Here is a 24,180-nt window from a genome sequence, read left to right on the forward strand (position 1 = left end):
CATTGGAAATTAAAAAGGTGACGATTTTGTACATAATTGTAAGCATCACTCGGTGATTGATTTTAACTTCAATTCATGTATCCACTGAAATCCCATTTGCCAGAGCCATTGGCACTTCAAACAGACTGGGTGCCTCGCTTCATTAAACATTGAACGAACCGTACGTCACCGCGCACCGCCACAAGGTATGCAATTTAGTGTACTGAATCGACAGCCTCTCAGTCCGTTTAATATCGTCCATCAATCCATCAATGGTGTGTAACACCTTCAACGCCACCAACGCGCCGATACTACAATATCGCATTATTTATGCACGCTTCTCTTAATCAACCAAGCCAAACAAGTCAGATGTGGGATGGAATTGTGGTGATATAAAGTGGGATTCCTGAACTCCGAAAACCCCCACCCGCACGTCGGACGGATCGGAAGCGGCTACGAATGTTGTAAATGCACATGATCCTTGTTGCCCGAATGAATAAATTTAAGTTCGATTCTGACGTAAACGGATTGAAATGCCCCCTCGCTGCTTCTAGGTGATATCGGGTCAGATCAAACCATCAACCCCAGCTCACGCACTTTCGTTGGATTGGTGAAATTGACCATTCATTATGTTGATTTCGCTCATTCATCTCACTGGCCACTTAGCGTATCAGCAAAAAGCGTACAGCGAGTAGCGATTTTCATTTATTATCGCCGTATGCAAGCTTGGCGCACTATTTCATACCAACGATGGAATGGGAATATTTTCTAGATGTTAGCTTCAGGACAGCACGATAGCGTGTGATGTAAATAAAACTTAAATGGTAACGAAATTTGCAAAATATGTACCACCCACCATCATTGTTCGCGATCGACAGAGACTGTGGAAGCTAGTGCGCTTTTTGCTAACAATAAATTCAATGAAAATTGACTTTCATTGTGAAGCTATTTGTTTGGATGTAATACTTTGTGGCAAAAAAAGACACAAAATGGTTAAAATCGGGATGGAAAATTTATGACGGCTGGAAATAAAGCAGATAGCACACTCTTTTCCAACGTGCTGCAAGCACGGACGATGCAATGCAAACAGTTTAAAACTGTGTGAACGATTTATTGCCTGGCTCTATCTTACATCAACAAACAGATCGGGTTTGTTTTCCGAACTCAATCTGTTGAAGCAAAAAATGACTCTCGACAAGGATTTGCTGCGTTGGGTTAAACTTTAATATTGGATGATTTATTGGATGCTTTTGCTAAAATGAAATCCACATTCTATCCGATTAAACTCATCACGGTATCATGTGCGAACCGAAAAGCCATCTTCGCATCCAGACGCCTTCATAAACAAGCCAACCCTGCAAAACAGCAGCAGCCGGCTTCCGGTGCGGGTCCTTTCTTTCGTCCAAATCAGTAAAGAATGTAAATACGATATCGAATATCTATTAATCCCGGTAACCGGATAAGACGGGTGAACCAATCAATAGAGCCTCCTACCTACCAAATAACGTTTGTACTGTTGTTGTGCTTTTCGATGGGCGAGAGCACAACGGGTCGGCAACGACGACGAGAAGATTATACCGTTTCTGGGTAGGCCTCGTACATATTAATGGAAGAGCGTCGGAGGCAGAGAGAGCTGCGGATAAAATGGCACCAGACCAGACCTACCGACCGATGCTGCTGGCTCAGCAGCAACAGCCACCGAGAGGCGGCACACCATACACAAAAGCATTGGCTTTCCGTAATGGAACCTGTGCCACGACGAGAGAAGAGTGTGCTGCTACTTCGGATAAGCTGTGCTGAACGGATTTTAACTGGCGATATTTGTACATGTTGATAATCGAATCCTTTTGCTGTCGGCCTTTTGCCAGAGTTTGTTCGGGGAAAGCAGCTGCCTCGTGCTTCCGGTGCTTTGATCCGGTGCTGCCCCGGTACCGGAGTTTATCGAAACAGTTTTGTCGTTCTACCCCGGATAGCGGGGAAAGCTGGCAGACAAAGACAGAATGAAAGAGGGATTGAGAGGGACAGATTGTCAGAAAGAGCTCTTTAAGTCCTACCGTCTCTATATGGAGATTGTGCGTTGTTTAGGTTCTTTGTAGTGATTTGGTGCACATATTGATTGCAATTCAACGCAACGCATGGGAAATAAACAGGAACGTAATTTGCAAGATACTAGAAGCAAACCTTCGTATCCTATGCATTTACGGCAAAAGCAAGTAGATTGGATTAAGGTATGTTTGCATTGTGTGGTCGTGTAATGGTAATATAGTGAGGAAATGTCTGAAAATCAACAAAGCCCGCATAACTATTTGGTGCCGTGACCAGGAAGTACCGTACAATCCATCAATTTTGTGACCTTTGCAAAGTAAAATTTTCACTGTTTCCTATGTTATTTTAATATCAAAAGGTAAGGCAACATTCCTGCCCATTTTCAGCATCTGTCAACCAATCTTTTCGTTTCCAATCCAATCAATCGTTTAAGCATTGAATTGGTTGAAGCACGCGGTACCTGACTAGAGCTGTAATAACGTTGCCCAGCCTTCTCCCACCAAAGGTCGGGTATCAAAATTTGCATATTATTAAACTTCATTACCTGATCGGTGCATTTTGAAAACAAACAGTGCAAAAAAAAAAAAACAATCCACCGCTCCACTCGCTCTCATTTCCATTTACTCCCGCGTTCGTCCCGCTTGTCCGTTTCGATTGCGACGTAAACATTTGCCCCGTTCGCGGTATTGCGGTGCGGGGCGACCCATTTCCTCGTCATCTTTATCGGCGTGTTTTTCCGAGAAGTGACAGTGCCATGTTAATGAATATTTATGGCCGTCACTGGTTTGTGTGTGCGGGCGCGTGACGGGATGGTGACCGGGGGGTGTGGTTGGAAAGGTTGGTTGCCAAAAGCTAATATAATGAAACACCCCAGCACCGTGGGAAGCTGTCGTGCAGGCATCACACGGGGCTGCTGTGCTGCTTTTGCTTGCCCGTTGCCTTTTTTGCCCGTTGCGCTCCGAGCTATGGATTGTCGTTAAATTGGTGAAGAGATTTTGACACCGTCGACACCAGCAGCGCAGGGAAAGGAAGAGCCGAGTGCTCCAACATAGAGTGTTAAGCTAGAACAGCAAATACTGATGTTACCACGGGGCCCGCTGTGAGGTGTAAACAAAAAAAAATACACGATGCTTAAGTCAATATTGAACATTAATCAGATCAGAGCGGATTTCGCTGTTTGGCGAGGATGACCTATCCGAGTGCGGCCTGCATCGTAAAAAAGCAATCACAAATATGGTGCAGGATTTAAGTGTCCAAAATTTTGATTGCTTTTTTGGCGATGGTTTTTGAGGATGGAGTTTTCCTCTACAGATGTGTGTGTGTGCGGGGGTTATTTAATCTCTAATGATGGAGCATAAAATGTGTGTAATCGTTTTAATTTGTTATCCTTTGGTACAACGTGTAGACTTATGTTTTCAACACTTGCTGCTTAATGTGTGTACGATCGGAATCAATCAAACCTGAAAACTGAAAAGTGACTTCAATGCCGCAAACGACGAACGACGGTTGTTAAACATCGTTCACAAGTTCGTAATGAACTTCCGTTCGTGATGGCTCCGTTGCTCGAGCGTGTGTGTGTGTTCAATGTCTGTTAAAATGTCAAGTAGTTGTAACGGTGCTGCATTCCCGCGGGTGTGAAAGACCGCGTAAAATTCGTCCGTCCAACTAACGATGATGGTGCGAGCGGCAGAAGCTACACGCTCTCTTATGTTTCCGTGTTTTACGACCACTGCATGTTTAAGGAAGTGAAGTATACATTTATGGGTGGAAACTGCTTGTTTTTTTTTTGCTATATGCAGTTTTACTCGATGGCAGTTTTATCGTGTGTATATTTTGACTAGAGGGAAAAGCTGGGTGAACGACCGTTTGATGTTGTCGCTTCGTCGCTGAGCATGATGCTTTTCCGCATTCTCATGTATTCGCATTACTTTTATTACTTTGATTTTAATGATTCTCCGTCCCTTGGTGAAGTGTAGCAAGGGAATACTTTAAATAATGATGCAGTAGTTCAATGCATGCAAAATAAATGAGGGATCAAAATCGAATGTAACTGTTACATCGTTTTTTCCTATTACAGTGATTATGTATTCCTTTCATTTTATGAAACTTTCTGTGTGTGCAAATCAACTACCACAAACGCAAGTAAAACACACAGAACGTACGACGGTTCAGTGAACAAGTCGAAGCTAAATTGCTTCAGCTTTAACTTGCCCACTATGCTTCCACATACCGAACTGAACTGCCACCGTTCAGATGAAACTTTCCGTCTTTTTTGGCAGCTGCGTGCGGTTCGTGCTGCAACTCCCCTCCACGTCGTAGTGGCGTTTCTTTGTCTCTGTCGGTGAACTTACTCGCTGTTGCCGTCGTCTCCTGTGTGCTGGTTGATGAATTGAATTAACCGCATGTGACAGAGTTATCGTGCCCGTTCGGTTGCTTGCCGCCGTGGTAGGAAACTGTTACTACTGTACTGTACGCTATTGGGGGCCGTATTTTCTTTACTCCACTACACATTCATTTATTAGATTTTTGATGGAGTTGTGTGCCTGACTGCCGTAAGAGAGAGAGAGAGAGAGTGCGCCCATGTCGCCCGGCAAAGGGCACGGTTTTAATCAGTCCGTTCCCGTGCATGGAATAATTAGATTAGAGCATAAGTTTCGTGCTACGTGAGGGTAACTATAATTTGGCGCTATAGGGAAGCGCGGGATGCTTTAGCGTGTGTGCATTACTTACTGGTATGAGCAATTGAACAAGTTTAGTTTGGTAGGGAGACATGTACAGATGATGGGACAGTTTTGTAGTTGGAGTTTGCTCAACTTCATAAATTAGCTCTAATATGTTTAATGTTATAAAAATTCGTTGCACACGAGTGATAACATTATGTTGTTTACCTTTATCTCCCGCACTTTCCGTGACCTACTTTTTCAATACCTCTTGTTTTCTTGGGTTGTGTTGTTGTTTTTAAGCGTTTTGAATATGATATTGAACTTTTTTAATTTTAATTTTTGATTTTTCATACACTTTTCACCAGTGTCTTATGCCTCATTCCTTGAAGGGCGGCATGTTTCGCGTGTACAGCTTTTCTCTGTATAAAAAAAAACCACTAACTGTTCCGCTACAAGGTTATACTCATTTTTGTTCACAGTGAAACGAAGATCTGTGCTTCCTGAGCAAAAAGCAAAACATAATATGTGATATAGGCACATCATTCTGTGCTCAACACATCATCACGCCCTCCCGCTAGATTCCGCGTAGGCGCTTTTGTGCAATAATAAAACTCAACGCTCAAAACGTTAATCCAAAAACCCCCTTCCCGTTTTTTTCCCCCGAAGCGTGTCTTGCGTAATTGTTCGCAACAAGATGGAAAATGTTTTTGCCTGGCAGAAAATTGGATTTCGGTGTTTCGGGAACTCATAACCTGCCCACGTGACACGGTGTAATGCTTGCCACCTTCATCACCGCTGCCGCCATCCGGAACAGCACACCACCACCACCCGTTACAGTGCGTTAAATGAGCTGCACCGGATGAAACAAAACACAAAAAAGCCGAGCAACCAAACCATTAAAACGAGACGGCGGAAGGAAGGAACGTTGTGTGTTCCGCTTCCGGGCCCGCGGGCTGATACGGATGCAATGCATGCCTGTGAGCGACCGCGAAATGATCGTTAATTTATATGCCGCCTTCCCCGTGCGTTTTGCTAAATCTCTTCCCCACCCCCGTAGGCCGGGAGCTGAAGAAAGAATGCGTACCGGAAACGAAATGCTTTGAGCTCGCCTTTGGTTTGCTTCTTGCACGTGAAGGAGGAGAAGAAGCAGGGAAGGATCCATCTGTAGAATGGTCGTCCGATTGCTTTAGAGCGGACCGAAACCAACGAGCGCGAGCAAATTGCGTTCGCTGTGGATGTCATTAGCCATCAAACACATGCTAATTGTAGATGATGAATGAACGGCAGTTAGCAGCCCAAGAACATTACCTACAAGGGTAGCCCGTTTAATGGGAGTTTTGGGAAATGAGCAAACTTCACTGCTGTGGTGGAAAACAAAAAAAAAGTCTGTATATCTTGAACAGAACCTTAATGGTACAGACAGAAGTAAGTTATTGTGCCGGACTGGCCGTGATTCCTCCGTTAAAGGGATGCAAAATAATGAGCCTTGAACCAGTAGTTTATTAGTTTTCTCGTATTCCATATCTTTATTCTTGGACCTACGTTGCGGTCTTACATACACACAGTATTAATTTAATAATAGACTCTCGCTTGTTGTGTGGTTTGTGGGCACAACATTATTCAATGGGATAATAAACCGTTTGACCCACCGGTCAAACCGAACCAAATCAAATTAAGACAGTAAGTCCGTTACGGAAACTCTGGAACGAGATAAAAAAATCCTTTCTGATGATTGATGAGGACAACTTCGGACTTGCTATGTTACTTGTCACAAGCAGGCTAAAGCTGTAGGTTAAAGAAGCTTTTCGCCTGGAAGTTGTCATGTTCACATCGTGCACATACAGCCTGTGTTGGATAGTATCATAAATAAAACGATACACGCTTACTTCTGGGAAAGGAGGTAAGCGTAAAGGTCTCTTTTTTGTTACAGTTTCAATCACTTGTTTAACTTAACGTTACTTTATTTCGTCAGCTTGTTAGTTTTTTACAGTTTAATTATAAGCGTTTGTGAAGCCTTGTTTTATTTAATTTAATAGCAAAGTATCTTATACGATGATAAGTTATGTTATTGCACAACTTCCGGCGTTGGATGAAACTAATTATCATTTCACGGGCCCTGTTACTCACTCTTGCGTAACTTTCTTTGGGGGTGAACTCGATTATTTAAGGTCATTGCGTGCGCTCACTGTCAACAGCTGTTGTGCTGCAGTAATATTGTTCTCGCTAGTTTATGAACGCCCCGGGCAGTGTTTTCTTCAAAGCACGCTCGTACAAACATGTAAATAAACCAACCCAAACCTCTCATATCACTCGAACACGCACGCACATGCAGAATGCGTAGGTCATCGCAGGATAGTGTCCCGCGACCATATGGCACCGGGTTGGGCCACCAGCAAATGCAGCCGCACAGGGCAGCCTGCACGATCAGCGAAGGTTTTCATAATTTAACTGCTTAACTTACGTTGCCTCCCGTGCCGTCTGCTCGCTCTACGCCACAGCGTAGGATGATCCAAAAACTTCAAGCCACTCAGCGTGTAATTTACGCCATTTTAACTTATGCGCGCTCTTGAGCTTGGTTGGGCGAATTGCAACGAGCAAACCCCGGGACGTTGTCGTTTGTCGTTGCCCGGGAACGGCTTCCTGGGCCGATTGTATCCCGCATTTCCTAATTCTGCGTTGTCGTTCACTTCAATTCACTCTTTCCCCGATGTGAGCGAGCGGAGAGTAGCGAGGGCACTGTTCAGGAACATGGTTTCGTCCCAACATAAATTTTGCCTACCCTACTTTTGCACGATTCCATCTTCCTCACGACAAACAGGACGCGCACGGTATTCGCTTTCCTTTATGTGTGTGTGTATGTGCCGGTCGTGGTACGTTTGCCGTCGCATTACTTTGCATACTGAACTCCGGTGGGTGGAACATGGTACATGGTGGATGGTTAGCTTAGGTGAATTATGCTAAATTTCTCAACGTGTGTGCTAACCGCAACAGTGCGAGCAAACCCACGGCCACGGCTTTCGCCACTGCACTGGCAAAAGGGCTTCGTTGTGGCCAACTTTAAACGCATTAAGTAGCCGTTTTTACAACAACGGTGAACGGTCGTGTAAGCACTTTAAGTGGGTTTAATTTTAAAGGTAGAACAGAGATGCACAATTCGTTTCGTTTAGTGATTACAACAATTATGGTTGGTTTCAGCGTTTCAATGAAGTGCTGCTTTAATAAAAAATAGGTTTTGTGTTTAATTAAACACGAAGTCTTGCTATCATTCATGCAACATAACATGCTGTTCTTCAATATTGTTAACAGAAAGTATTGTTTTTACATCCAATTCAATGAATAATATCATTAATATTGTAATAACGTGAAATTGTCATGTTATTTGCATAATTTCAGGCGTTTAAATATCTAACTTGCGAAGGTTTTTATAATATGTACGTAATTTTTTTATTTTTTAAACGGGTTTTATTTGCTCAAACAAGCATAAAAGACAATCTAACCAGACAAATGCACTAGCTAATCTAACAAGGCGCCCATTTCTTCTCAGCTGTTCACATTCCAAACCAATGCGATCCATTCGATCCGTGCCGGATAGTTATTAGCGATCGTACGCCTAATAGGTGTCATCACTAAATGAAGCAAACGACCCGAGGAAGCATTACGCTGGGCCCTATTTTTATCACCAACCCGCCGCCACGCGCATAATCAGTATCGAGTTGCTCATTGTCCTGCTAATAGCGTCGGCATCTGCTTTCGCAACCGGGCCGCTCGGTTCGCTCTCCGTTTGGTGCTTAATGGGCCCGGTGAATGCCTCTGGTCTCTGGTCGGCTTAATCACCCCGCCACACACTAGGGGAGGAGCACACTGAGCCGAGCCGTGTAAGTCTAGCGTTCGACCATGAAATCGTTGGCGCGAAAATGAGAAACTAGAGCACTAGAATTTAGTGCGGTCAATCATGACCGGTCTGTCTGTTTGTACCGTCCGCATTCGGGCCGAAAAAGAAAAGGACCATCATCACCCAGAACCACCAAACCAGTCTTTTGCTGTAAATGGTCCGTTAATTATGGTGGTATTAGGGATCGTGTGAATGTTCGCTCTCAGCGCTTTAAGGGAGAAGCGATGAACGGGAGAGTTGGAACTGGGAGCATCGATTGAATCTAAAAAAAATGAACATTATATTTATACTTTATGGAGGATGTGGAAGTAAAACTATACACCTACTTTCTTCTTCTATCTTTTCCAGGTATGCGTAAGTTGTCCAAACATTTCCACGGGTATCATCAAGGTATTGAGTAAGAAAAAAAAACAAGGCTTCAAAAACAATCTTCTATGTCACATGTGTGCACATTGTATGTGAGTAAGCAAACCACCAAGACACAAGGTAAAACATATGCTTTTGTTGTAGCTCCTTCCCATTCCTCTACCGACAGTCGGCTTCATCGCTTGCATCATCATGGCCTACGAAATAAAATTCGGCGAAGAAAATACACACAGCAAAAAGTTATTTTCCTCCTGCCAACGCTCGGCTTTCCAGTGTCCAGCGATGTCGGTTACAAAGCTCGCAAGACAGGCCCCTACACACGGTGCTCTGTTTGTTGAAAGCTGCCTTTTCACACATCGACCGTTTCGATTCTTTGTGGCCCGACGACACTGGAGCTTCGTTTCGGCGAAACTTTGACCAGCCAAAACCAAAATCACTAAAAACGAAAAAAAAAAAACACGAACAAAGCAAAAGAGAACTACACGAGTTCACGCTGTGACTTTGGTGTTCGTAAAGCATGTAACTTAATGCGCCACGAGGTTGGAGTGCGGTGGTGGGCTTGTTTTGCCACCATCACCATCTTCACTTTCGTCCACTGCAGTAAGGCCTTTTCCGGCTGTTTTGTGTTGTCGGTACACAGCACACAGCGTGCGGCCACTGCTCTGGGGCCACAACATCGAGAGAAGTTTTGTCGGCCGAAACTGCCGGTGGTGAATAGTTTTACGAGTGTGGGAGAAGATTGGGGTTATATCATTGATTTTTTATCGTGTAACCGGATGGAGAGTGTGAGTGTTTGGAGTACATGTTTGCATAAAAATTGCGCCCAATCAAACACATGGAACGCTAGATTACGCTAATCGCCGCTTCAACGATCACATAAGACACTCTTTCAGCAGAAAGATAACTGCTGATTGATAAGTTTGCTGTTGGTTGTTGTATTTGAGGTTTTGATATAGTATTTGTCTTTTACGTCGATGTTTCTTAAGCTTATCAATCGACGTACAACTGTCGAATGTAGGTGTCATTGTGTAAAATGATTTATTTGTGTAAGTTTCTACACGAGATTCGTGTCGCATACGGCACTCTTTATTTAAGCTAGCAGTACATTTGTTTAAACGCCCGTATGTATGCAAATTGCACATAAAAATGGGTGAATCATGTCTCTTCATGATAAATGTGAACTTTGAATGATTGAATGCAGTTTAATATAAGCTTCATTATCATTCAAGCTTGCATTTTGTTTTTATTTTGCTTATTGATGTGTTGCAAATCGATGGAAAGTGTTTAAAATTCAAATGTCCATTCAGTGTCTCCAAGCAACTGTTTTGCGTAATTTCAAACACAATTCATGTCGTTACGAAATCTGTACGAAATCAATCATTAGCATATATTGCCCATGCATTCATCAAATTATCAAACGCCATCCCGCTGAGCCGATGCTGAGCGACGCGGCAGGCGGAGTTCACTTCATCGGCAGCCCATTTGCTACCTGAAATATGCACATGCAATTACTACTGCCGGGCAAGTGCGGTTGACCTGCTAGCTTTCGGTGGCAAAAGGGTTCGGTGATTATTGATCGCGACCTAATAGGCTAATCATATTATTCTAATATTTTGCCCCACCCACGGCCCACCTACCTGGCACGACGTATCCAAATAGCATTTGTCAATCAAATTTGCCCCAACCGGCCCGTTGCCTTCGAAACATAGCTCCCGGATTAGCTAGTTTATTTGGACAGTTGACATTTTCAAAACAAACGTCAAACTGTGTGTGGTGCACATGTTCATCGAGAGGAAAGGGAGTGTAGTTCGGCACAGTAAAAACAACCCCAACCTCGCGGAGTTCTATGTTGGCAAATTTAATCTTGCTATTTATGACGCCTCTACAGGCGTAACGCGTTAAAAGAGTTGAACAGAACCAATTGCCAAATGTTACGCAAATTGCAGCAATTTAGGGGCGGCAAAGTACGCGTAAGTGGCACTGCAGTGCTTTCCTCTGCTCCCCTACAAGTCCCTAAGTATCCCACGGCACCCTTCCAAACCATGCAGCAATATTTGCAAAGTGATTAAAACGTAACGACCGGTCGAAACTCGCGCGGATGAATTATGCGTTAATCAATTTATTGCTTCACATCCGGGCGATGGAGATGATATTAATTCGGCTCGGCACCGTGCACCGTGTACAGTCGAATTATTTCCCTCGGGGACGGACCAAACTTTGGCGCGTTAGATGCGGCAGCTTGAACCGGGCGCAAACAGTAACCCCACCAGCTCCGACAAATTATGGTTGAATTTTGGGGTTTGTGAATGGCACGTGAAAAGAGAATACCTCGTCGCGGCAACGGCGGAAGTGAGCGTACACACACACACACACACAATTTGTGACTGCATCAACGTCTAACCTTGACTCTGCGTCACACGGCCCGACAAGATAAAATCCATTCCCCCAAAGGGACAACTGGTCGTTTTTTGTTTGTCACCGTTTTTTTTTTCGGCAAGCAAATTTGGTGTCGGTTCTGTTTTGATGACTTTGCCCCGAGACACCCACTGGAAAGGGATGATCGTTGTTTTTTAGTTTCGTTCATGCTGGGATTTTGGTGAGATTTTGGCACCACGCTTTCGCAGCTGAACGTTAACACACACACACACGCGTACGAGAAGTGACGTTTTTGCTTTAACCTCATACACACATACACAGCACTCTCTCTTCCATACCGCCTTCCACCATCCCCCGCAAGGCATCACACTGCAGATGTAGTAAATTACGGCAGCAGCTCATTTGAATTCATAAATAATCATTTTCTGCTTTCTCCCTGGGCGGCTGCTACGACCATTCGAGTCGTCCCACACTGCACTGTGGGGAATTAGTTACTTCACGGTGTGCTGCCTCTGCTCCTTGGTTTTGACCAGGCTCAAGACGGTTCGAGCTGCACGCTCGCTCTCCCTTTTCCCCCTCTTTTGGCTGCATTACTGTTCCAGTGACCATTTTGTGGCTGACATTGGACTACCTTACACAGTTTACCTTTCGTGCTCGGTGGATGTTTGAAATGCTGTGCCTTGCGTTACTGACTGACTGACTGTTTACTCCCCGCGAATACTCCTGTTCCGCTGCATTGTGCACACGCTGGTTGTGGTATAATTGTTACACTCGTGTGTACACATCGTTGTTTTACGCTAGATAATCATCTTCTGGTTGGTTTGCAAGCAATCTATCCTTCTTCGTAATGACGTCAAGATCGAAACAAAACGCGATAAGATATGGCAGCGAAACGCTATTCGCCGCGTTTGCGCTGCTTTTGAAACAATCGGTTAACCTTTAGCTGGGTTTCTAGCTCAATGTTACTGGTAGCGCTCAAGGTGGCACCCTTCGTCATTGCAATAATCTGTAGAAACGAATGACCCAAACCTGTTGGGGCCATACTCCATGTCCCTCATATTGGAGTGCGTCATGCACCTAAAGTAAAGGAGAGAGTTGAAATGAAAACACTAGCTAACATGTTTTGAGGTCATGTTTTCATTGCTGTTCACTTTAAACTGACCATTTTTGTTGTTGCAGGCATGTTCTATTTTTTATTGTTGAAGATTTTTCTTACAACGATATGATTGCCAAAAAAATACCAAAAACTTATTTCGCCTGTGATAACTCTAGTGTTGCAAAAACTTCTCCTCTTCTGTGCACAAAACAAAAACCAAAGACAATTGTTCTAGAAAGTCTTACGTCACTAATGGCCACTTGAACCATGGCGCCACGAAATTCCATTCATTCCTAGGACAATATTGAAACGTCTCCTCACCTGTCAGCAACAGGAAGTTTGGCAGGAAGTTTGTCTGCTCTTTGTCAAAACAAAGTACCGAACAGCGATAAAACGATTCTTAAATCATTCCCTCCTGCCACGGCCTTCACCGCCAGCCTCTGGTTTACGCGATTGAAATAACAGTCACAATAAAATTCCTACCAACAGACAAAGGGCAAATGAGAACCAAAAGAAGATGTATGTGCCAGGCAGACACCGGTCGAGTGGGGCGGTTTTTTGTGAGCGTACCCCCATTACCTTTCTCTCTTTGGTTTGGTTTGAAAAGTTAACAACCGATGCGAAAGATTTCCACTTCCGAAGCACCCAAATCAGTGTCCAATATGTCTGACAGCGGTAATGCCCGAGCGTGGCCCGAACACTACCGGGGTCTGCCTTGTGGTGTGCAGGTGGGATGGATTAAAGTAACATTTTCTTTATGTAGGACGCATTGCTCAGCTTCCACATCAGGTGACACACGTAAAGACTGCTTGATGTTGTGTAAACTTTACATGCCTGCACGCCAGTAAGAGGTCCCTAGATGATGTGATCGGGTTCGCATGGGAAGTTTTGGTATGGAGATTCTCTTTTTCCGATATTGGAGATTGCTTTGGGAAAGTTATTGCTCCATCGTCAAACTAGTAAATGGCATTTTCTATGCTCAATTGTACGAAAGCAAATAGTAGAGAAGCTGTGTGACACGCACACACACAAACTATGAGGTCATCTCATATAAGCTCGAATATTTTACGCGTTCATTTTGGGGAAACCTGTTCAAAAAAGCGAGACAACAAAACCAAAACGGACAACGCTACACATAAATTATAACTTTTCCGAACTTTTACCGGACCGAGCTGGGTTTTTTCATCGCCCTCGTTCTCTCTCTCTCTTTCACTTTCTATATACTTTACGCCCTCCCGCTTTCCCATCGCGTTTGGCAGTAAAAACTTTGCAATTTCTCTCTCGCACCCTCATCGATGCCGGTAGTTGTTTTAGTACAACCCCAAAGCCCAAGAAAAGCCCCTGCGCGCACTCCTTGAAGGAACTCTACCTGGTCGCCTGGCTGGAGTAACTTTCTGCTTTCATCGGTGCTTCTATGTGTCCGGCCCAGCCTTCCCCGGACACAGTACTGTTTAATTACACTCATCCATCTTTAGGGTAGCGAACCGATCCTTTCGCCGTCGGTCACCAGGCGGCACTTAATTCCAATGTGAAACCCTACGCCCTGGTACGACATATCAAACACAGCGGAAGGTGGATGTTTGGGGCAAAAGTTGCCCCGAAAAGTTTCCCAAACCCCGGGCAAAAGCTCCTACTGTTTGTGTGTGTTTGTGTGACTGTACTTCCTTTAGAAGATGTCTTGTAAAACCTTTTTGTCCTTTTCCTGTGCACGCTGTATGCACGATACGGGCCGGTAATTATGGGGCTTACGGAAGTGGATGCATCTGGTGCAGAAAGAGGGGAATTGGTGGGGTTGGTGCGAAGAACTGCATCGTCTGCCAGCTATTAAATGATGACAAGTGGTGCATAAATTTTTCCCCAGCCACTGCAATCCACAGCGATTAACGAGTCTCGGCGGTGCGATGGAATGTGGGGCGTAAGAACTTTCTCCAGGCTTGTTGTTTTCGTTGGGAAATTTATTATTACGCCAGCGTTGGTGCCCGTGGTTGAGGCACACCATTGTGGAAACTGCGACGGTTTACGGACGGATTTTGTTTGCTTTATTTGACAGTTTTTTATGGCGCTTGTGATATGCGTGTGTTTTATGTGGGTGATAGAATAATTATTCTACAATCTATAGAGATGAAAGATCAATGGTGCAATTTCAAATGTTTGAGGAAGTGTGTGTGTTTTTTTTTAAACAGGTTTATCAAAAAGATTTAGCTTGACGCGATAAACAATGAATGGTACCCTAAGGATAATCTTTTTAAAAAGCTGTTTTTGTTGGACACATTGCATACTTTAAGGATGCTTTCAGGTTAATCACACTAAGTAACGCTTTCTGGAAAGAACAAACCTGTTTGAACGTAGAGCAGATCACTCTTACACCATCATACATTATGGATCCTTTCTCAATCGTTACAACGAACAACGAAACCTCGCTCGAAAGTCAATGGTTTGGCACTTCCCGGAAAACCCACCCGCTAACAGATGAAATGAATCTGCCGAATTGACGTGCGCTTAAATCAAACTGGGGCAGAAAAACCTAAACCCTCCTGTTATTTTGCAAATTCAGAGTAAAACTGCACAAGCCCAAGCCCCGAGTGTTGCTGCTAAAGTGCGTGCCAAAAGGGCATTCAAAAGGGAAGAGCTTCTCATTTTGCCAGCTTGCGTAGCGTAGGTTACCTTGCGTGCGGTAATTGTTTTCGGCACGCAGGCGAATCTTAGCACGGCGGGGATGAGAGCCAAAAAAGCGTGCGCTGCTTGTGCGTGTGATTTCCTAAGTTGCTTTTTATGTAGAAAGGTGAAAATCCGATAACGTTCGTGCGGGGGAAAACGGTTGTGAACCATTAATAAATGATCGAGCAGTATCGGGCCGATAGAAGTGCGTACCTGTGCTTGTGAACGTTAACCTTCGATTGTATTGTTTGTTTTGCTGTTTGAACATAGTTCTTTTAGTTTGGTTTTGTAGCGCTGAGAGCACCGATCTATAAAAGTAAGAAACTTTATTCTTAGCAAAAACATATCATTCAGCACAAAATAAAAGTTAAAAAAAAACTCCACTAGAACTACGACAACACATCACATCTGCAAACATTGTTGCGTGTTTCTTATTTTTTGCGCCAACCAGTAACGCACAGCTGCACTGGCGCTTCCACTCGGGAATGGTTGCGAGCAAGAAGGCACAAAAAGTGGGTCGTTGGCACTTCTTTTTTTATATTTGACGCTTTGCATTTTGTCAAACATGACACTCGCTTGTCGCTTGCAGAGTCGTTCCAGGGCGGGTGCTTGGGTAAGCTGATGAATAATCCAACACTGCTGCCAGCTGCTAAAAATCGAGTCACTTTGTGTCACAAGGCTTGCTCTGCGAGCAGCAACATCCATTTGCGATGACTTGCAAATGTGAAAAGAACTCAATATGGGTGTTGTTTCTACGTGCGTTTTTTCTTTATTTGTGCAAAAAGTTATAATAAAATGTAACACAAAGTAATGTAACACATTTGCAGTGGAATTATTTGGTGCAATTAAAATTTCAAAATGCATTTTTAAAAGAAATAATTCATTCGTGTCTTCACACTAAACAAAACTTGCTCTGAAACACACCCTCCGCTTGAGCACTTTCCCAAACTTATCGTTTTTACGTGACAAATCTTAAACGGTAGAGCTTTAAACAAATTAAACAACGAACGAAATTAAACAAATTAAATTATTTCTCATCGAACGACGTATGTGTACTAGTGTGTGTGTGTATGTGCACCTTTGTGGGTTGCACGTTGTGCAGCTTCGATGTGTTGCTTGCCTTGGCTATATGTTGAGACTCTCTCCCCCTCAGAAAAACGGGGAGCCTAGTGGCAATTTGGCTTGGTAAATAATTTAATAGTTTATTTTCAGCCATGCTCATGCATAAGTGAAAAGGGGGAGTTCGTCGGTTGTTGCCATTTTTGGAGGCCGAACCAAAGCGCTTGCTCCATCAAACAGGTTGACGAGCATGCAGGCATTCGTACATTTATTTAAAGAAAATATTTTAAAATTAAAAGGACCAAAGAGAGACTGCAGGAATGTACAGGAAGTAGAATCAAAGGAACAAGTTTATACTTTTTAGTTCGATTTATAATATTATAGAGAAATCGACCTTTAAGAGTGTAATAAGACAGGGGAAATGGTATGGTGATTGTTACAAAACATGTTCAAAATTTCAAGCACCATTTCTACGACACATTTGTGTAAGAAAGCACCCACAAAGCGGCTACATTTCACACCCTTAAAATGGTTGGCAGTTTAAAAGACATCCCGAAACAACACTACTCCCAAATTCACTATCCACCTAAATGGCAGCGAATAAATGTGCCAAACAGGAGCCACACTAAATGGCACACTATGAAATAAGTATCCTCCAAGGAAGTCGTTGCCGCAGCTTAAGTTGCTTTCCCATGGAAAACGGGCAGCCAGTTGGCACCCGATAGTTCACAGCTATCGCTTTCTTCTGGCTGATGTTGTGAAATTTATCTTGTATCTTCTGCCTTCCACCTTCCACTGGTATGTTTCTTGTGTGTGTGAAATGCAATTCCTAGTCTAGCTTCCGGTCGATATGCTCGTCCCACACCTGGCGTACAGCAAGACAGGCTGTGACGAGCACACGGGTCCGATAGAAAGTGTCGAATTTGCCAGAAGATTGTCTTCGCCCACCATTGGCTTCCTGTCAATTATCCCTCGGTGGAAACATGGAAATCGAATCAAACTATAATGCGATCCCGACGAACGCTTGGCATATCATTCCCGACGAGCATAGCGCGACCGGCGCGTGAGAAAAAACCCGTTGTACGGTTGGATGCCTGTGCAAATTGGCTTATCCTTTTTTGGGGGAAAGGAAAGAAATGTTGAGTATTTCTTGTTTGGTGTTTATTTCATGCCTCCATGTGAAATCTTTTTCGGACTGTGTTTAAAGCATCGTTGCCCAGTGCTTTTGCTTGCTTTGCGTGAAATCTGTTACTTACTTTGATCGTTAAATTTGATGCTTAAAACATGCTTTGATCACTAAAAATCATGCAACCTTCATGTATCATTAAATGAGAAATCGCCGTTTTGGTAGCAAATGAAATATCGAGCTTAATTAGTTTACAAACACAACCACTAGCTCGCTATCTGTTGCAACAGTAGCTTTTTGCATACGGCGCGTGCATGGCCACATCCCTTTCTTCTCCGCGGGACACCGCGCACCATGCACAAATGGACACACGAATATTCGTGCCTGAGAAGCGCCCGTTATATAGGTGAAAAGCATGAAAATACAGCCACTTTTTGTGTTGCAGCGGCTTCGTTCTTCGGGCAGCGTTTTTGCTGTGCCGGCCAGTACAGTATATCTTCATTGCGCCAAAATGAAATTTGGCGCCACGCTGTGCATGTGCAGCGCTAATGAATTGCCATTTATCATCGCGCTGCAGCTGGAAGGTTTCGTTTTTAATTTACATGCGCATTTATCAGTGCAACTATTTGCCGACGCTACCTCACCTGCTGCGCTGGCACCATCATAAGCAGTGTAAGATAATGCGAACAGATAATGGTTCCAAATTTCACTTGTGTTATCGGTTTAACTGTCTGGGCTGTGTTTTGTACCGTCTGCTTAGACAGATAGACCTGTCCCAGGGTTTTTTTCTGCTTCATTGTGCTTAAAACATTATTGCGCACATTAATTGATGCCTTTTCTTAAGCACAGTTTATCATCTTTGAACGGCTTTTAATCTTTACGCGGCACAGCTGAAGCAATCCCGTTCCATTACATTAACGAGTTCCACTTCATTGGAGTAGCACATCGTTAAATCATCGTTTACGACGACGCCAAAATGCTATCGCAATCCGAATCCTTGGGACGACGACCCCCGGTGTGCGCTCCCAACCGTATGCGAGGTTTTTGCCGTGAGGGAAGCATCTGTTGATTCCCGGTCACAACCATCTTATCTTGCTGTGCTGTGCAGCAAACGACTGGAGCGGTGGTGTGGTGTAGGCGACAGAGAGAGTAAGAGAGTGTGTGCCATTAAACGACATTTGTAATCGGAGCAATCAACCGCTCAGAGACATGGTGGTAGTATAAATTGCAATTAACTGTGTTATTCCTGTCTATTGACAATTATGTTACGCCCACTGCAGGATACATAGAATAAGTGAAAAGAAAATGTAACAATTGTTCACAATATTTATATTTAACGTGCAGTTTTTTATGGAGACGCCTGGTACCTCATAATATATGTTGATGTTCAAAGCTTTAATTTGGATAATTGTTAAATTTTCTTTATTTCAAAGCAAAAATGTAAAAGTTTCTTTTGTTTCATTTATTAAGTTACAGGAACATTAGGAAATAAGTGTATTATTGTGATAGCGATTGCAAAGGAGACGCCTGGTGTGTTTTAAAATCAAGTTAAAATATCACATTTACATGATTAACGATCGTTCAAAGAGGTTGTCTGTTGAAACTGATTGTTAGGATTATTTATGCTTAATGTTACATTGTAAAATCCCTCAATGGCCGCTATATCAGCCCTGCGACATGTGCATGGAGGCGCCTAGTATTTCACTTCCCATTAGTTAAAACAGGGAAAACACATCCAACGTGAATATTAATTCACCGAGGTTTTGTTTTTTTGTTGCTACAAAACTTCAATCCTCATTGATCCGTGTATATTTCCCTACCGTAACCCTTATACAAACCCAACCAAACAGCTACAAATGTTCGCCGCTGTGAACACAGAGCCGAAAAAGAACGGGGGAAACACTTGCGCGCTGCGAAAAGCGGTACGCAAGCATGCGTGATTTGTGGACTTAACCGGGCACATGTTTTATCAAGATTTATTCTTCCCATTAAACGGAGGTTTTCCTTTTATTTGGCAAGATTTGCCTTCCTTTTTCCACCGTGTTCTGCCGCCATGTTTTCAGCGCCGTGTCCGAACAACCTTGCCCGAATGCTGACTGTGCGGAGCGAATGAAGAAAAACGCATTCCAATATCAGCGCTTGTTGCGGTGTAGCCCTCCCTTTTGATGGACTCCCCTGATTACAATATGCGGTTGTGTGGGGAAGCGTTCTTTTGCTTTCAATGCGCTTTTCTGGGACCGGTTTATTTCCTGCGTGATTCCGCAGCCACACATACGCTTGTTGCTCTCGTTCTCAGCAGTTGCTCTTTTTCTCTCTCTCTTACCCACACACCCACATACACACCAACACATTCTTTTCTTTATGCTTTGACGGAACAAGGGTTGAAACCCGTTAAGCGGATTACGAACATTCTTCAGAAGAGGAACCCCTGACGTAGTTCTTTTCAGAAGAGCAAATGTCTCCTTTACTCTTATCGGTGCGTCGTTTCTTTATTTACCTCCTACCAAACATCTCAGCCCCTCCCCCTGCCCCTTCGTTGCACGCACTTATTCCAACTGTGGTGCGATCATTGCGCACACAGGCAGGCAAATAAGTGAGCATACACAGGTACAGGTACTGCCGATTTGTGTGGCGTGCCGTGTGGCTTCTCAATATCAATATCAAGTGCTTCTGCTGCTTTCTTCCTTCCTTTGTACAGCAGCGAAATCATGCACAACCCCGACGGCCGGGCGCGTCAGCCAGTTTGTTCCGAGCCGTTTTGCGGATCGACCGCATCCGATTGGTGGCCGGACGGGCAAAAGGCCACCGAGAGAGTGTGAGCGTCGTTTCCGCTCAAACGGAGGCGGCTCGAACGTGAACCATGAAAAGCTAAAAAGTGAACGTACCTGCTCTGTACCTTTAATCCTTTTTCTTTCACCACACACGCACACACACACACACCCACACACCCACACCACTTTGCCTTTACTGCCGTGTAGCTATTTTCAATGACCCAGGCATTTCAGGGTAAATAACGAGGTCGAGATAGGAATGGGTTGATTCGCTTTTTTTTGTATTTTCCGTTTTTTTTTTCTTCTTTTCATCTTGCTGTGCTCTGTACGTACGATGTTACGCACCTTGAATGTTTTATTCAAAGAGATGGTTTATTGGTTTACCTTCTCATTTTCGCCGAACCGCGTACGGTGGAAACTGATCCCTTCAATTCAAATGCGCTTTCCGCGCTGAACCCCGCACTGTACGGTATCATGCACGAGGGGGCTTTTTTATTCGCTTTGCTGATTTATTCAGCGGTTTTACAGGCTATTCGTAAAATTGTTGTTCTATGTAATGCGTAGAGTATTCGGTTTAGAGGAAGATTTGCTGGCAATGAAGTAAGATTAACGCATATGATAACAGATTTAAGATTTGGGACAATTTGTAAACCCAACTAAACAAAACCTATAAATGCATTTACATATATAATTATAAATAAAATATACTTTATAAATAATGACATACATTTCCTGAATGCTCCATTTCATCCTTACTCTGATAACTTGAACCTGACGCCGGCAAAAACTTTCCATGATTGCAAAAAGATGATTTAATCCCACACCATGTGTCACAACAACACCGGCTAGTAGCAGTAAACACTTACAGCACTACCATGTTTCGATGCCACCCAATGTTACAGTTTGCCTGCCGCGCCCCACAGGCACTAAACTGAATTTAATAGTTCGTAAAAGTACAACCTACGTACTGCACTCGTTGTCATCGCGGTTTTGCAGTACAGTTCAGGTCTAGTTGTGCTCAGCTTGAGCTTCATTACAATTCCCTCCACACTGAATGCCACACACACACACACACAGTGAACAAGTTGCGGTGTCATCACGAATGTTGAGCTTGTCTGATTGAAAAGTGCTGGCGTGGTGTGTTTCATTAAAAAAAGAAAAAAAAACGTTGCGCTAGGGAAAACTGCTGCACTACTACACGCGTTGCCACTCCGTGCAGTTTGGTCAGTTGAGCAACATATTCGATGACGACTCCGGGGATCCAGTTCACCCCGGGACGACATTAGTCACATAATATGGGTATGTGTGCGTGTGCCTGAGCGTGGGAATGAATGAAACGAAACCGTAAAAATCAAACCAAAGCGAGATGGAAGCAGGCAGGGAGGCTGGGGATGAGAAAAAAGCACAATCCAAAGCGAAGATTAAATTTTGCAATCGACATTTCGTGTCACACACCGGCTGCACACGTTCCGGGATGAAATGTGAGGGATGAAGAGAAGCAACAAAAAATGCACACACACACACACACACACACACAGACAGAAGGGAAGAGGGCAATCCCGAACACATAAAAGCCTGATGAGAACCGTGTCAGCTGTTTGCTAAGCGAAAACCAATTGGTTGGAACCGCGGGCAGACCTGGGGAAGGAGCCACGGCACCAGCAGCAGTAGCATCACACAACGATAATGGCACGTATCGCAGGCAAATCCGGGCGAAGCGAGATGCTCGATGGAGCTGATGCTGCTGCTGCTGCGATGTTGCGACTGCCGACAAGCGACGGCTAAGCTGGGTTAAGTGCTGACAGGCAGTACGGTGGGACCCGGGCAAAGGATTGTGGTGTTCGTCTCCTCCGGCAAACTGGGGGTGTAGAGAGAGAGAAAGAGCAGGCAGCCAGCAACCCGGCGGTGACCTGGGTGTAAAGGTGCAAAAGCATTATCCTCCGGAGAGCGATGGTAAACCGCGATTAGTCGGCTGACGGATGGATATGTGACCCTGGTGGGGGGTGGTGATGGTAACACAAAGCGCTACGTTTTTCGTTCCATCAGGGGGTCGGTGGGGTACGTCGGTTTAGCTTCTGTTTTATCTCGCTCATCTCGCTGCGGGGTAGTTTTTTTTTGTTATTGTTGCTATTGTATCGTACCATCTCAAGATTTGCTCAAGGTATGCTAGAGCCACGTGCGCCGGAGCGATATGAGAAATTTGATTCGATTGCGATTTTGGTGCAGCCCCAAGCAAGCGAAAGTTGTCGTGACATTTAACGCTTTTTACCAGCGTCAAAGTTGCTGAAGTGCGAACGGATAGACATGTTTGCCTATCACCGATTTTGGGGACCTTTTGACTCACAATAAACAAGTAATTTGATTGCAAATCGTACTTGAAATCATAAAACCGAAATGTCACAAGGGCCATCATTTCCTGGCTTTTTTTCATATACTTAACCTTACTGGGGGTTTGAGGGGTTCTTATAGATGTAGGACACTGTATTGACTCTTTCTTACGGGAAATTATATGATTGGAATTGGACTCTGTAGTAGCGTGTTTGGGCAAAGAGGAATTTCCAATTAGTCTGTCCAAAACAGGTGCCATGGAGTAAAATTCCCATAAGATAAAGCTCATTTCCCTTATGAAAAGGCGATAAATTTAGTGTCATAAGAATAAAAACCCCTGAATAATACTGCAAAGGATATACAAGGTTTTCTATTAATTTTAACAAAGTTTCTCGCATAGGTTTGAATTAAACTCATGATTTTTGAGTTTATAATCAGTATTTAAACTGTTCTAAATTTTCACTTGTTATTTTAAATGTTTATAAAACTGGTATGAAACTGTAAATATAGAGATTTAGATAGAGATATAAATACTTGTTCAATACGTCAATTTAAATATGTTTTTCAATGCTCTCGAATACAAAGCTGTACTTTAGACAAAAGGCGCAAAATGTTGTGAAAGCTTGTTAAACAAAACACACAAAAACTGAACAACCCAAACATTGCCCAAAGCTCCGCAAACAATGCCCAAAATCGACTTACATTTCGGCAATCGCAATAATACTGGCCGGCTCCATCATTCATCCGCCCATACTTTCTGTTCGCATTATTTGCTCAGCTGTGCGACAAACATATCGGCACACACAGATACAAAAAAAGCCTCCCCCGAAACACGAACACATACACACGCCGCCCAACAATAAACTCCGCACAAACTAACAAAACATTAATGCCGCGCTTCGGTAAATAAGGATATGGCTTGGTCGGGACGAAAAACAAAAATGGGATCGGGGGCATACCACCCCACACCACCACCCTTCCGGCGCGTCACTTTTGTGATGTTTGAACATGTTCATAACAGGTGATTGAAGCTGTTGCTGCTACTGTTTCATTAGCAAACTTTCTTCCTCATGTTGTATCATTGCCGGCACAGTTGCCGCAATCGTCTGAGTATTGTGTTACCAAACCCGCACACCATTCTTCCGCCTCATGTGTGCCCGAGTCGATGGGCTGTAGGCATTCTTTGCTGCTTCGTGGCTCGCTTTTTTTTTGCTCTCTTGCGCATTACAGTCGCCAGATAACGACAAAACACTCAACACATTGCATGTAACGAATTTTCCTCCCCTTTTGCGTGTGTATGTTTGATGAAAGGAAGCGGCAGGCTGTTCAGGACACACTAAGCAGGACACTCCACACCCCACCGTGGAGGCGCTTTCCAGCATAAGGCGAACTAATGATGCACTTCATACATAAAAGATTTGTTTGAGCACACACACCGAGAGACAGATAGAAAAGAGAGTGAAAGAGAGAGTGCCGAGTGATATCGCGATCACACACACACACAAACACACGACTTCCTACATCCACATCCACACATCCACGCTTGTTATTATTGTAAGAAGAGGTTGGTATAGCAGCGGCTGAACATCAAACTTGGAAGGATAATAAACTGTAGCTTAAAAGTAAAAAGTGTACAAACAAAGCAAAAGTTTCGCACGTTCCGGAAAAAAGAGGCTTTTCATGTGTATTTGTTGGGGTAAGTTGACAGATTGGGTTCGTCTCTTGCCGTCTTTCTTTTCTTTTCTGCACCGGTCCGACTGTCACCAATGCCGACAAACCTTACAGAACTTTAAAGATAAAGTACACAGACAAGCAAAAGT

At 43.9% G+C, this 24,180-nt stretch overlaps 2 protein-coding genes across 6 annotated transcripts in view; one reads left to right on the forward strand and one right to left on the reverse strand.

Annotated features, from left to right (window-relative positions):
* Nucleotides 1-24,180, reverse strand: part of LOC120947909 (probable beta-hexosaminidase fdl) — a 359,113-nt gene that overhangs the window by 120,500 nt on the left and 214,433 nt on the right. The gene's annotated exons all lie outside the window — the stretch shown is intronic.
* LOC120952673 (sodium channel protein 60E) overlaps nucleotides 1-24,180 on the forward strand; it is a 116,774-nt gene that overhangs the window by 60,490 nt on the left and 32,104 nt on the right. The gene's annotated exons all lie outside the window — the stretch shown is intronic.

This window comes from Anopheles coluzzii, chromosome 2 (genome assembly GCF_943734685.1).
Source record: "Anopheles coluzzii chromosome 2, AcolN3, whole genome shotgun sequence".
Lineage (NCBI taxonomy): Eukaryota > Metazoa > Arthropoda > Insecta > Diptera > Culicidae > Anopheles > Anopheles coluzzii.